Genomic DNA, 12500 nt, shown 5'->3' with positions numbered 1-12500 from the left:
TAACAATGATAAATGTTATCCTTGCCTAATTACAGTTAGTGCTAGTTCGTTTTTTGTTTTTTTGTATTTTTCAAACCATCCACGACTGCCTTTAAATTCCACACCAATAGTACCTTTCGATGGTTCTCCCTCCTTCTTGACTGCATCACGTTTTAGGTCTTGGAAAATAGCAATAGCCTTTTCTGAGCTTATTGTTTCCGTAACAGAGTCACCAGCCAACTCCTTCTCCTTAATTCATATCAAAAGTAAGCGCTCAATCTCATTAGATAAGTCTGTTCTAGGCTTCGAAATAATAGTGACGCCTTCAGAAGGCGGGCCCTTTTTTATTGTATCGTTCTGCTTAATGGTCGTGGATATTGTTGATGCATTGCGTCCATATTCTTTGGTCAAGTCACTCACCCGCACTCCACGTTTATGTTTTGCAATTATTTCATATTTTACCACAATCGAGAATTTTTCTTTCTTTTCACTACTCTTCACTACCCACGGTTATGCACAAAAATCAAAATAATAATACACAAAAGAGGCACAAACACGACGACCAAATAGCGAAGATGTAAACGAGAAGACAACACACGAACTGAAGAGTTGGGAACCGTCGGGAGACGAACGAACAGTCTGCCACCTACCACTGGTGTTTCAAATTATAGCGCATCACCATATCGTATCTCAAAGATTTCGTCGTATGTTAGGGAGTAAATTTTCAAAAAACTTACATCATATCTCAAATTTTTTGTATGTTAGGGTGATCTATCTCAAGGTATCACTGTATATATATATATATATATATATATATATATAATATGTGTGTGTGTATATATATATATATATATATATATATATATACTGTATATGTGTGTGTGTATATATATATATATATATATATATATATATAAATGTGTGTGTGTATGTGTGTGTATATATAATCTGTAAACGTCAAAAATTCATCCATATTTTTGGCTGCTGTCACGCGATTTTATTCGGCTAAATGAATCTCCCGTCATTTAAAAGATAAGGGATTTTTTTTTTTTTCACCGAATGGCATCATTCACGGGATGAAATGTAATACTAAGGTAGCAATGTATCATGGTAGGAATGTACCATACTCGAGTTTTTTTTTTCTTTTTTACAACTTATCAGTTGTTTCATTTTCTGCTAGTTGGTTAGGCATGAATTACTCTTGCGCAGCAGATTCGAGAATTTGAGACAAAATGGCCGTCACGTGTTAGCTCCATAGCACGGTCTCACACTTTACCTATGCGGATTTTCGCCTCCAACCCCAGTGCAATAGCGTATCCGAGTTATACTACATTCTACGAGAGTTAATGGAGCTAATCAAAGTCCAACACACAGTACTCTTCCTATTATACATTTGTACAAGGACCGTGAGGTCTTGACGGGTCGGACACACGCCTGAACCTCAATGAAAGGTTTCCAAAGTTGAATTACATAGATAGCACCTCTATATTGCCTTCGATACTCATTATTGCACAGGTTACGATTAGCAAAGCACTTAAGTGATATTTAGGCAGTGAAAGAGTTTTCGACTTAATCTAATCGTGAGAAGATTGTCTCATGAGTCTGATGAGATGAATAAAAATGAAAGAAACAAGGGCACGCCAGTCTACTCGACCACCACAGAGAACAGCACTCAGCAAAAATAACTTAAATTTGTGTGAGATAGCAACTGCTAACCTAAGTCAGAATACACGCGACGTATAACAAAACATTGATGAACAGCATAACACTCATGATAAAACAATCAATTAGAGTGCCGTTCTCATTTACAAGAATCGGCAACGTTTCAAATACGTTTCAAATACGTTTCAAATACGTTTCAAATACGTTTGAGACCAGTAGGAAACCCGGTACGTTTCCTTTTATTCTAAATGTATCAGGGCTATTCTGTAGTGTCCCCTTCAGCGTTTGACCCAAAAGAAACTCCACAGTAAGTATCACTTGGTCTTCCCCAAGCACATGGAGCACATTCTGTCGAATGAAAGTGCTTCCGCGTATAAACTCAACTTTTTTTTATGCTTTCTTTCATTACCCCATTTTCTTCTCTCCATCACCTCTTACTACAACCCCCAAAATCACATGATATTTCAATTTCGTTTGTGTTTCTTGAATTTTCCAGCTTACCCTAACTAAGCTTAGACTTTACTATTTTTTATAATACTAACCTGTATATCTAAATTATTTCAAAATTGTATTCATCAACCACGCTTATGAGACATTTAGCTCCCTTCTGGTCTCTAGAGGAAATATGTACAGAATATTGAGATCAAATGCCTCCCTTTTAGGTATAGAGACTTAGATTTACAAATACATGTTCTATTGTCACAAAATTCATCCTACATTTGATCCTTTTTCTTTTTCATTTTTCATTTTTTTTCTAAACCTCACGATTGAAAGAAAACGCTTTTCATCTGTTTTTGCATAGATTAGACACTACTATTTTCACTGATGTCATAGGAGCTCCAGTTTATTCATATATTTGTTTGTTTATTTACCTATGTATTCATCTATTTATTTACACACACACACACACACACACACACACACACACACACACACACACACACACACACGACTCGGTGGCGCAGTTGGTAGAGCACTGAGCTGCTAGCATGGTGGTGCCCGTAGTACTTGGTTCGAATCATGCCCAGGGCCGAAATTATTTCGGTACCGCTGCGCTTCGGGTCGTTACTCTGACTCTCGTGGGCGGGGAGTTGTGTGTGTGTGTGTGTAAGGTCATAGCATTACCCATAGATCGGACCTACGAGCTCTGAGCTCTCTTCCGGGAGGGAAATAGCTGTCGATCACGAGTCCAACACGTGACCCAAAGACCAAGTGAATACACACACACACACACACACACACACACACACACACACACACACACACACACACACACACACACACACACGCACACACACACACACACACACACACACACACACACACACACACACACACACACACACACACACACACACACACACACACACACACACACACACATATATATATATATATATATATATATATATATGTGTGTGTGTACATATCCATATATATACATAGATATATATATATATATATATACATATACATATATATATATATATATATATATGTACGTATATATATACACATATACATATATATGTATATATATACATATATATACTTATATATATATGTATGTATATATATATATATATATATACACGTATATGTATATATGGGAAACTGTAATGTTATAACACATGTTCGAAATATTCACTTAAAACCCACTATCGGAGAAATAATATCAGAAGTACAGGAGATCCGTATATTTCGACTACTATCTGTAGTCCTCTTCAGCAGAATGGTTACAAGACGATAGAATACAGGTATAAATGTGGTAATAAGATGTACAGTAAAGGGAACGGGGGGATTTTAAAACTAGTATCTAACAACCAAATTAAAATTATATACAATTACCCAAATAGTATTTTCAGAAAAATAGTAAATGTACATCGGAGGAATAATGTGGACCACAACTCCGGGATATACAAATTACCTTGCAAAGACCGTGATGGCGTCTATTAGGGGCAAACTGGTAGGAATTTGTCAACAAGAATAAAGGAACACAAAAAATTCCATTAAATATGGACAAGTCTACTCCACCGTGTTCCTTCATGGCAGCCAAGAAGACCACAGAATGGATTGGGATAATGCCGCTAGCATTTTCAAATCCCAATGTAGCTTTCGTAGGAAAATTGTGAAATCTTCCTTAATCAAACATTTTCCTGACTTCAATACCTCAAAAGGTCAGTGGCCCCCAGATTGCATTACAAGGATAGCAGTCAATAAATTAATGTCAAGAGCGGTCGGACAAAACAACACTAATTGTCCGTCCTTGACCCAACCACATCAAGGGCATGTAACCTGAGTCCCCCCCCCCACACACACACACATTTTTTTCCCGTCCCCTTTACTGTACATGTTATTATCACATTTATACCAGCACTCTATCTTCTTGTATCCATTCTGCTGAAGAGGACTACAGATAGTAGTCGAAATATACGGAGCTCCTGTACTTCTGATATTATTTCTCCGATAGTGGGTTTTAAGTGAATATATATATATATATATATATATATATATATATATATATATATATATATATATATATATGTACTGTACATATTTATATATATATATCATATATATAAATATATATATATATATATATATATATATATATATATATATATATATATATACTAGACCACCCGTGACCCGTTGGGTCAGGTTACTATTAGCTTAAGACTTACCAGTTGTGTGCTCTCTCGAAGGAAATTAAACTGGACACAGGCGTTCTCAAGAAATTAGATAAGGAGAGCCTCCTTCATTATGTTTATGTTATGTCATGTCTCGTCAGCCCACTCCCAATCCCACTTCCATTCCCAATCCCACTCCCACTCATTATCATTATCATTCAGGAAGTCCCATGGGACTTGAGCGAGTAGCAACCTTTTTAAATATTAACTTTATGATAGATATACTACGTCACTATCACCGTATAGTATAAATCACAGAAGATAAGTTTCTATATCTAATTGAGTATAATTTAGAGCTCTTACCCCTATTCAGTAGACAAAAGCAGTGACTTGATTAGTTATAAGAAGTGAAATGCAGAAGATTGTGACGTCATGTCGTCGTTGCTTGGAAAACTACGCACCATATGATTCATACGGTTCGTAATATTCTAAACTCATTATGCCTCATAGATGCTAATTCAGGAGTTGACTATACTTTTAAATACTGAATATGAAAATTTTAGATATTAATGGTCAGAAAATATGTAATCGGAAAATTGTGACGTCATGTCGTCGTTGCTTGCAACGCTACGTAATATTCTAATATACTCATTATGCCTCATAGATGCTAATTCAGGAGTTGGCTATACTTTTAAATAATGAATATGAAAATTTTAAATATTAATGGTCAGAAAATATGTAATCGGAAAATTGGAAATTAAAAAATTGGCAAATTGGAAAATTAGCAGTCGTGACGTCACGCGCTCAGAGCTGGGGTTCCTTAGGACCCACAGAGCTGATGTCGTGACGTCATGTCTCTTCTGATTGGCTAGTCCTCAGTCGTGACGTCATATCTCTTCTGATTGGCTGGTCCTCAGTCGTGACGTCATATCTCTTCTTCTGATCTCTTCTTCTGATTAGCTGGTCCTCAGTCGTGACGTAATATCTCTTCTTCTGATTGGCTAGGTGACGGTTTCAAGCAAGCAAGCAAGATGACAAACAAGATGATCAGAATTTCATAAATATATATACATATATATATATATATATATATATATATATATATATATATATATATATACATATATATACACACACACATATATATATATATGTAAAGACAGACAAATATGGAGGTGAGGTGGCAAAATGAAACGTTAAGGCTAGAGTATGGAGCTTTATTCAGTACCAGACGTTTCGACCTCTTGGGCCTTCCTCAGTGGACTGCTTTTTATTCTGTATTCAGTCCACTGAGGAAGGCCCAAGAGGTCGAAACGTCTGGTTCTGAATAAAGCTCCATACTCTAGCCTTAACGTTTCATTTTGCCACCTCACCTCCATATATATATATATATATATATATATATATATATATATATATATATATATATATATATATATATATATATATATATATATATATACATATATATATATATATATATATATATGTATATATATATATACGTATATATATATAACATATATATATATACACGTATATATATATATATATATGTATATATATATATATATATATATATATATATATATTTAGAAGCTCCAAAATGTTCAATCTGTCTTAAAACATGCACATATATATATATACGTATATATATGTATATATATATACATATATATATGTATATATATATATTATATATATATATATAATATATATATATATATATTATATATATATATATATATATATATATATATATATATATATATATATGTACATGTATGCATGCTTAACTTTAACCTCATGATGAGAACTAAAGTAGTGCAATGCATAAAAAGAAGCGGAGGGGAGACCTTCTTTTTCAGAACGAAGACTGATAAACTAAACATTTCCCAGGTCTAAATTGTGATCTGAATAACTACTGAAATGTAATTGTGTATCGATTGGGCCCTACATTAAAACATGGAAAAATAAAATAAAGATCCGTTCAAAACATTTTGTGTAAAATTTCTATCAGTAAAAAAAAGTAAGCATACAAACAAACAAACTAACTAACTAACTAACTAACTAACTAACAAAATAGCTAAACAAACAAACAAATAAACAGGACCAAAAACATAACCTCCTCGGCGGAGGTAAAAATTACCGGGGTTATTACATCTTTGCACTCTATGATAAACAAATACATCTTATACCTGGGGGCGAGGTTACTGCACTTGAGTCTCGTTTAAAAAAAATACTTATTTAATAATAGAGGGTAAGTACCACTTAGTCGTGAAAAGATGTGAAAAATGGAGTAGTGTTATAGTGCGCTGATAACGAAGTCTGAATTCGATCTAAATATAAGGAATATCAAAATATTCTTTTTATTATTGGTCATGCACTGACAGCATTATGGTGGTACTGAATAACAATCAGGTTGTGATAGTAGAATACTGAGGCAGTAAAATTTATCATCTTTTACACTGTAGAATTAATAATTGAGCCTTTAAGAATCGAAGGAAATTTGGGGTCAGCTTTCTAGAACCGGTTCATTTATTGAGGCCATTGAGATGATGCTGAATAAAAATCAGGTTGTGATAGTTAAGATATTGATACAATGTATAGTCTGAACTGATAAGGACAACGTTGGTTCGTGTTGGTACGAAATTGAGGGGCAGCAAATGTGTGAGACACAGCACCATCACTCACAACATTACAGAGATATACAACACTTGTATCTTTAAGGCCACATCATGAACAATTATATACCTATTGACAGTGTCACATATGTTCGCAATTTCCCCACTTCATACCACCACGAGCCGTCACTGAATATATTATTAGTGTAGTATATAATAAGGGTATTGACGGATTTAGAGGGGATGTATGCGCTGCCCCTCTTAATTGGCGCCTTTACCCATAGAGCTGCTTCTATAAACATTGTTGGTGCCTTTCTTTCAACATTCATAATCAAGACAACGAAAGAAGCGCAATGGACGAGCGGTCTACTGCACCAACGTCGGGAGACGAATTAGAAGTAGATGGTTCGAATCCGCTAATCAAGGCGTGGCCACAATTTGAACATGAATGTGGTCTTCAGTCCCCGAACTCTTACAAAGTCTATCATACATATCCACCTCACAGAACAAGTGAAAGGTACAATACTGAAAAGCTATTACTGATGTAGATATTAAGCGTATCACTTTCACGACGGTAGTCGTTCAGTAAGAAAATGGCCTACATGCGATTTTATTCAGCTAATTGATCTCCCTCAATTTTCCAACCCACGATCTCCCTACCCCCTACCCTCACCATTTGATGGTTAAGCAACCATTTAGATTAACAATTAGGGGTCGGTGATTTTTTTCTTATGTACAGTATATTCCTTTATTCTGGTTACAAATGGTCGACTTTATTCAGTTACAGACAGTCTCCTACACCGTTTCAGGGATATAGCCAACATCTTCCCAGCCGTTGAACAAATTACAGATTATAACACAAGGAGTCTTGAAATGACACAGAGCTAATGCAAGTTATATTTTGTTCACCGGGCACTTTGTACAAATAACTCTGATAGTGGGATAACATGAAGTTCTAGGAAATACTTCGTACATATTATTTCGAGGTACATATAGGTCTGCGATCCGTTTACAAATTGTTCCATTGATTACCGAGATTTCCCAAAATAAACGTAATCCTTATGTACTCTGTAAGCATTCACTGCAAACTTTCTCGATACGTATCGTTACCGTAAAATGAATTTTCATCGTCGATGATGATATTTATCCTCATATGATGACGGTTTGTTTGGAATTGGCCATTTGGTTGCTCTGTCAACCCAAAGCATGTTGCCTTGTCTTCAGCTGAATGAAATCGTTTTGCACTGGGCAGAATAGAATATGTAAAGTGTGTCATCATGACGAGGGGATTAATCTATTTTGTTAGATCTGGGCGCGTTCATCAGTGCGTTCCAAGATGCGTTCCTCGGGGTGTTCCGTTTTAGTTTGGTCGCAATTAACGCTCCCAAACTACAGTATTAAAGCAATATAGGTGCCGGTATAGTATGTGGCCTACCTTTTGGATGTATTTTGCTTCTGAGACAAAAGCCATGTTATGGTTCTTAATATGAAAAGCTAAGAGTATTTATAACTACAATAGTACCTTAATAAGATAAAGTTTGCTTTCAGCTATTATTACTTTCTTCTTATTTGTTCCATACCTAATTTCTAAGTAACAATGAATTAGTCCAGGACTATTAAAGGGTCTTCTTTGAGCTTGATGTGATCGTTCTGGCGTTAGGTAAAACAAAATATTTTCATTGTTCGATGGATATTTTTAGAGCAGTTGGTGCTATATCATAAGAAACACGTCCAAACAGTGCCTAACAGGTTGTCATATTGTGTTTCATTACGTCGTTCCATTTGTTGGAAGCTTCAACAACCAACACTGAAGAATCTGTTTTCAACTCTTCCATGTTTCTTAACTGAATAAAATCGCCTGACGAGCTGGAGTTGTGATTAAGCATTTCATTGAGGATAGGGGTCTACAACTGAGTAATGTTAATTGGCAACAATCAAAATAACCACCGAGGTCACGAAACGCAGTGAAAATGTTAGTTCCGTGCATAAAATGATTCAATAGCCTGTTTAATTCAATCATACTATTTATCATAAGCAGGAGTCAATAAACAAGTCCTTGTCGCATACATATCTCTCGCAATAGATCTCTATTGGCAATTGCCTTGATCCTAATCTTCTAGTTTCCTATAATCTGTAGAGTGAATAACGATTCAATTCATAAGCGCTATCCGTAATAGCCTCCGGTCGAGAAAGCGTTGCAGTGTTGCAGGTGGCAAACCTGAGTAAACCACCTAATCACAGAATGGAATCTCTAATTACGAGTAATATGCTGTAGTTTATAGATTAATGATTATACGCTCGGCCACACACGCCGCAAAGTTAAAAGGACTCGGGAGTGTTTAATGCATCTGTTGTGGGCAAGAGGACCAGCAGGCCGAGTCTTGGGGGCGAGAAGGCAGATAGGTGATGGTTCGGCTCCACTAGAGTCAACGCGTGGCATCAGTAAAGGTACTCTTGGCTTATTGTGATTTTTGCTTAACGATGATCATTCGTTGCTCAGTGACGATCATCAAATGATTGTCTAGAACACTGGTTCTTTGTTTTGGAATAGGACTCTTCTGCTTCGAGCTAAAAAATACGGGGTTGATGTTTTTAACCGAATTTACCAACACGTTTAACCAAATAGGATGCCAGATGTAATTAGCGTAACCAGCCATAAGATGTGGTAAGCTAATAATCGTAACTTATCGTCCCCTTACTCCGACAAAAACATTCAATCATGCCCAGCCACCTCGCAGAGCGTATAGAGGCTGAGCATTTGATCAAAAATAATATCTGCATAACACTGGACTTAATATTGGTCGAAATCTCTTATCAGGCTAAATGATGCTGAACGAAAAAATAAGGTCAAGTGTTCCTCATTGAAGGTAATTGTCGTTCACTTATTCATATGACTGCCTCGTTTTTCAAATGATTACAATCTGTTTTCAAACGCAATTTGTGTTCATACTTGGGTCTGAGGGTCATCCAACTAAATAGAATTGTCGTTTTGTTGATGGCATGGACCAGTACGGACATTTAAACCTAATCCTTGCCCAATTCCTAGCAGTGGTTGTTACCTAACCCAACAATCGTAGTGCATAGGGCAAAGGTGATGGTTTCGGCCGCATCTAAGCGCCTCATGGCGTAGGCTCCTTATCTTCTTCTTCATGTTATATTGGAACTAATCAAATACATCTCTCGATGTTAACTCACTCTTTAGTGCATTTCTTTATAGATATCTTATCAATATAATGGTCTTTTGTAAGTAGAATTGTATCAATGTTACAACAACAAATGTATTTACCTAATTCTGTAGTCTCATGGGTCAGGCTAAGCGAATGGATAGATTATTCCGATCAATCAATGGATCATTTAATCAATTAGTTAATTAATTATTCCGAGAGCTGACGTCTTGATGTTGCTGTATAAGTTTGTGTATTTTGATGACTACAAGAGTAGTGTCGAAGAGAAGCAAATGTCTACAGGATCTCCCGTATTATAAGGAGAGAACTCCGCAGTAGAGAAGGGATCAACATACATAGAAGAATGCCTATGGCACCGAAAGGTTGCCACGGTGATGAACGAAAGAAAAGAATCTCATCCGATATGAATAAGGTTGAAGGTTTGCCAGCAAGAATAAAGACTAATGAGTGTCTCATAAATGACGTTCAACGTTCTGCCAAAGGTAATTTATAATGGATTAAAAGAAATACAATTTTACTGAGATAATGGGTATTAGATCGCTTGACCTGTGCACAACAATGGTTCAGATCATCAGTATACGGGTTGGAAACTCTTACTCGCCAGGGTTTTACAGTATTGAAAGAAATTGTTTAACAGCATCTGATATAAAAGAGAAAGACCACTCGACACGGAAGACATTAAAGATGCTGATTCCCGAGAAGAACAATAACTTTTCAGTCAGTGAACTATAAATTCGTTTGAACATCGGCGATTGATCTTCAGGTATGTTTAATAGGTTCTCCAGATGTTTTGAATGTTCAGGTTAGTATTATGGTCCCTTATGTAATAAAACCTGAGAATATTTCAGTGACCATATAAGGCATAAATCAAGTACTCAAAAGGAACATATAGAATTTTTTTTTTTACGTTGAAAATACAAGAGAAATGAGGTATTTGTCAATACTGAAATATCATTCCTTATCGAAACCATCTTTTAATAATAACGCGGCACCCTTACACGCAATGTCCACTTCGTCAGTGGTCATTGAAGTTGATCAAAAACGTGAAGTCTAATTACTCAATAGTGGGAGTTGATTAATCAATGCATAATCGTTGTTCATCCGAGAGGAACGAATATTAGTTCAACTTTTAATGACCGTATAATCCATATCATTAGGCACTGATATGAAGTATCTATTAATACAGAAATTTTGTTAATTAGGTCGAGGCAATTACAGCTAAACACGAACCACAGATATCGTTCCGCGTTCTTGTTCGTAAATAACTGCTAATGTGACAAGATTCTTAACTTTTGATGCATTTATAGATGGTTGTAGAGATTTATTTTCCATTCTCTTGGAGTTCTCCTCAGCTGAATAAAACCGTATGGCGACAAACGGAATAAGCATGAATGTCGACTTAGGTCAACAGAGTGGTAACTACTATGGTGTTACACAGAACAATCAAAAGCTTCTGGTACTAGCCAGAATAAAATTACCCAAATGTGTTCCTGAAGATAGTAGATCCTTAGGCCCTGTTCAGACAAGCAGTTCAATCATAATGTAAGTCAGTGAAGGCGTTCACACTCTACCGCGCAGTTTTTCCTTAACTAAGCGGTACCGCCACGGTTTCTGCTCGGTTGAAGCTGCCTAATATGGTTAAAATAATTTAGCTTTACAAAAAAAAAAAAAAAAAGGAAACAAAAAAAAACTATATATGAAAATAAATAAATAAATAAATAAATAAGTAAATAAATAAATAAATAAATAAATAGATAAATAAATGAATAAATAAATGAATAGACAAAATAAATAGAAAATAAATAAATGAACAAATAAATTATAAATAAATAAATAAATAAATAAATGAATAAATAAATAAATGAATAAATAAATAAATGAACAAATAAATTATAAATAAATAAATAAATAAATAAATAAATAAATAAATGAATAAATAAATAGATAAATAAATAGATAAATAAATCTACAGCCTGCTTCATCGGAGCGAAGGGGTTAATTTCATGTTACGATTACGCACTGTGAATAAAAAAAAATTCTGCTTTCATTCTAGTCTAGAATTGCATTTCTTAATTACTGTTTAGTTGATGTTTATAAGTATATTACTTGGATCATTTAATCTCACATTTCATTAAATTCTGCTCACACTATCTTGTATTTTAGATCGCGAAGATCGATTTAGACATTCTAGATTATCTTATAATGGTCTATTTTGATGATCTAAATAAGAACCGTGGAAAATATATTTTTTTTTTATCTTGTTCCTTCTGACCCGGGGAGTGGACGGGAGAAGAGGAGCTAAGATAAGAGGGAAACAAGGGAAGTGGATGGGAGTGGACTGGGTGGAAAAGGGTGGACGGGAATGGATTGGGTGGGAAAGGGTGTGTGTCTTGACTTGGTGGAAGAAGTTCTTGGTATAA

The sequence above is a fragment of the Oratosquilla oratoria genome, chromosome 19, assembly GCF_046742065.1.
Source record: "Oratosquilla oratoria isolate Oo_2021 chromosome 19, ASM4674206v1, whole genome shotgun sequence".
Lineage (NCBI taxonomy): Eukaryota > Metazoa > Arthropoda > Malacostraca > Stomatopoda > Squillidae > Oratosquilla > Oratosquilla oratoria.
This window is presented reverse-complemented; position numbering follows the sequence as displayed.